We start from the raw sequence: 4,484 nt of genomic DNA on the forward strand, positions 1-4,484 counted from the left end.
AGCGGGCCATTCTAGGCCTCTCCGTCCTCCCCTCTGAAGGTGGAGGGCTGGTTTCTTGTTTCCGGGAGAATTATCAATAACCTCAGATATGCAGATGACACCACCCTTATCGCAGAAAGTGAAGAAGAACTAAAGAGCCTCTTGATGAAAGTGAAAGAGAGTGAGAAAGTTGGCTTAAAGCTCAACTTCCAGAAAACTAAGATCATGGCATCTGGTCCCATCACTTCATGGCAAATAGACAGGGAAACAGTGGAAACAGTGGCTGATTTTATTTTTCTGGGCTCCAAAATCACTGCAGATGGTGACTGCAGCCATGAAATTAAAAGACGCTTGCTCCTTGAAAGGAGCAACCTAGATATCCATCAACAGATGAATGGATAAAGAAGTTGTGGTACATATATACAATGAAATATTACTCAGCCATAAAAAAGGAACACATTTAATTCAGTTCTAATGAGGTGGATAAAATTAGAGCCTACAGAATGACGGAGAAGGCAATGGCACCCCACTCCAGTACTCTTGCCTGGAAAATCCCATGGACAGAGGGGCCTGGTGGGCTGCAGTCCATGGGGTCACAAAGAGTCGGACACGACTGAGCGACTTCACTTTCACTTTTCACTTTCATGCATTGGAGAAGGAAATGGCAACCCCCTCCAGTGTTCTTGCCTGGAGAATCCCAGGGATGGGGCAGCCTGGTGGGCTGCCGTCTATGCGGTCGCACAGAGTCGGACACGACTGAAGTGACTTAGCAGCAGCATACGGAATGAAGTCAGTCAGAAAAACAAATATCCCATATATTTGTTTAACACATATACATGGAATCTGAAAAGATGGTACTTAATTAACCTATTTGCAGGGCAGCAATAGAGATGCAGACATAGAAAACAGTGAGGGAAGGAGAGAGTGAAATTAATTGAGAGAGTAGCATTGAAACATACACTTATCATACACAAAATAGATAGCTGTAGGAATTTTCTGTATGATGCAGGGAGCTCAAACCCAGTGCTCTGTGGCAGAATGGGCTGGAAGGTGGGAGGGAGAGTCAGGAGGGAGGGGACATTACATATACCTATGGCTGATTCATGTTAATGTATGGTAGAAACCAACACAATATTGTAAAGCAGTTATCCTCCAATTAAAAATAAATAAAAAATTTTAAAAGAACCCTAAAGAATTTGTTAGTGTTAACATCCTTCCTGACACCTTCTTTCACTTTTATGTTTCTCTCACCCAAGATGACAATTCACTTCCCTCAGTATTTTAAATCTCACTTAGTCCATCATAACATTCTCCTCACTAGCCATTCTGTCTCTTAATATGGACACTGGTCCATCTTAAATGCTATTGCCTAAATCTTCTGCATTTCTCCAATCGTACCTCCTCCTGCCTTGGAAGAACCCCTTCAGAAAATTAAGAAATGTTGCAATCAATCTTTGAATGTCAAAAATTTGACAGTGACAAATTTGAATGTGACAAATTTCAGATCCTGTACATTTCAGAATTTCTCCTGCACTAAATGTTGAGCACAGGATTTATTCTGAATTTCTATAATTAACGCTTAGTTTTTCTCATCTATCAAGATATTATCCATCATGTGTTGCTGCTGCTGCTAAGTCACTTCAGTCAAGTCGGACTCTGTGCGACCCATAGATGGTAGCCCACCAGGCTCCCCCGTCCCTGGGATTCTCCAGGCAAGAACACTGGAGTGGGTTGCCATTTCCTTCTCCAATGCATGAAAGGGAAAAGTGAAAGTGAAGTCGCTCAGTTGTGTCCGACTCTTAGCGACCCCATGGACTGCAGCCTACCAGGCTCCTCTGTCCATAGGATTTTCCAGGCAAGAGTACTGGAGTGGGGTGCCATTGCCTCCTCCGATCATGTGTTACTTACTCTTGGAAAAAAGAACCATATCTTCAATATGCTTACCTCCTTGATTAAAGTGCTTAACTGCACTTGATCGAACACACCAGTATTAAACAGTATTAAATCTACTATCTTTATATGTATCATAAGTTTAATCAGTGAGAAATTCTTCAGAGATGTAGCTCCCTAAATAGAAGAAGCTAGTGGTTAGCAAGGAGCGAGTCCCAAAACAAAGGGCACCAATTATGGTACCTTTCTACTGAGGGATCCTAGACTTGTCAGAGCGCTTTCTAGAAATTTATGACCACCAAGTCCAGAGATAACATTTATTTTCTTTGAGGTGTGTGCCCTCAAACTTTGAAGCCCTAACCCTCAAGGTGACTGTACATGGAGACAGGGTCTTTATGGCAGTAATTAAGGTTAAATGGGGTTATAAGATCTGGGCCTTAATCCAATATGAGAGGAAGAGACACCAGACCTCTCTCTCTCTCCCCACACCACGTGAAAGGGCCACATGAGAACACAGCAAGGTGACCATCTGCCAGCCGGGAACAAAGCTCCCATAAGGAAGCACATAGACCAGCACCCTGATCTTGGGCTTCCAAGAAAGGAATTGAAGATGGCACAAAGAAAAGGAAATAAATACCATGCTCATGGGCTGTAATAATTAATACTGTTACATTGTCCACACTACCCAAAGCAATCTACAAATTAAATGTAATCACTATCAAAATACCAATGGCATTACATAAGAAATAATTTTAAAATTTGTATGGAAATACCTAAGACCCTGAATAGTCAAAATGTTCCTATAAAAGAAGAACAAAGCTGGAGGTATCATGCTTTCTGGCTTCAAACACAATTACAAAACTAGACTAATAAAACTGAACGTTACTGGGACAAGAACAGACACATAGATCAGTGGAATAGAGAGCCTAGAAATAAACCCATGATTATATGGTCAATTAATTTATTTCTTTAACTTCAAACTTGTTATTTTCTATTGGGGTCTAGCCAATTAACAATATTGTGATAGTTTCCGGTGAACAGTGAAGAGACTCAGCTATACATATGCGTTTATCCATTCTCCCCCAAACTCCCTTTTATGGTCAATTAATTTGTGATAAACGAAGCAAGAATATCCAATGGAGAAAAGATGGTCTCTTCAATAAATGATTTTGGGAAAATTAGACACCTACATGCAAAAGAATTAAACTGGACCACTTTCCTATACCATGTACAAAAACAACCTCAAAATTGATTAAAAACTTAAATGTAAGATCTGCTAGAAGAAAATCCCTAGAAAAAAAGCATAAACTATACACTGTTTGACATCAGTCTTGGCAATATTTTTTCATGTCTGTCTCCTCAGGAAGGGAATCAAAAGCAAAAATAAACAAATGGGACTTAATCAAACTTAAAAACTTTTGAACAGAGAAAAAAAAATAACCATGAACAAAACAAAAAGGGTGATGAGAGAAGATATTTGCAAACACTATGTCTGCTAAGTGGGTTAATATTCAAAATATATATTAAAAACTAAACTCATACAACTCAATATCAAAAAAAGCAATTCAATTTTTAAAATGAACAGAGGACCTGAACAGGCATTTTTTCCAAAGAAGACATACACGTTGGCCAACAGGCACATGAAAGGATATTCGGCATGGCTACTCATCAGGGAAATGCAAATTAAAATCACAATATCATCTCACGCCTGTCAGAATGGCTGTCATCAAAAAGACAAGAAATAGGAATTGTTGGTGAGGTTGCGGAGAACAGAGAATCACCATACACTGTTGGTGGAAATGTCAGTTGCTGCAGCCAATACAGCAAAGAAACATTAAAAATAAAACTGTCATCAGTTCAGTTCAATTCAGTTGCTCAGTCGTGTCCGACTCTTTGCAACCCCATGAATCACAGCACGCCTGACCTCCTTGTCCATCAGCAACTCCCGGAGTTTACCCAAATTCATGTCCATCAAGTTGGTGATGCCATCCAGCCATCTCATCCTCTGTCGTCCCCTTCTCCTCCTGCCCCCAATCCCTCCCAGCATCAGAGTCTTTTCCAATGAGTCGACTCTTCGCATGAGGTGGCCACAGTACTGGAGTTTCAGCTTCAGCATCAGTCCTTCCAATGAACACCCAGGACTGATCTCCTTTAGGATGGACTGGTTGGACCTCCTTGCAGTCCAAGGGACTCTCAAGAGTCTTCTCTAAACCACAGTACAAAAGTATCAATTCTTTGGCGCTCAGCTTTCTTCACACAATCCAGCAATTTCACTCCTGGGTATTTATCCAAAGAAAATGAAAATACAAATTGGAAAAGATACATGCACCCCTATGTTCATAGCAGCATTATTTATATTAACTAAAATATGGAAACAACTGCATCCACCATTGGACAAATGGATAAAAATGTGCTATTTGTGTATATAGTATATAACATACACATATACATATTATATATTGTATGTATTATAACTATGTATGTATATACAATGTATATACATAATATTATATACATATATATTATAACTATATATATACAATGGAATATATATATATACACAATGGATTACTCAGCCATTTAAAAAGGAATAAAGCTTTGCTACTTGCAACAAT

The sequence above is a fragment of the Bos taurus genome, chromosome 9 (genome assembly GCF_002263795.3).
Source record: "Bos taurus isolate L1 Dominette 01449 registration number 42190680 breed Hereford chromosome 9, ARS-UCD2.0, whole genome shotgun sequence".
Taxonomy (NCBI): Eukaryota; Metazoa; Chordata; class Mammalia; order Artiodactyla; family Bovidae; genus Bos; species Bos taurus.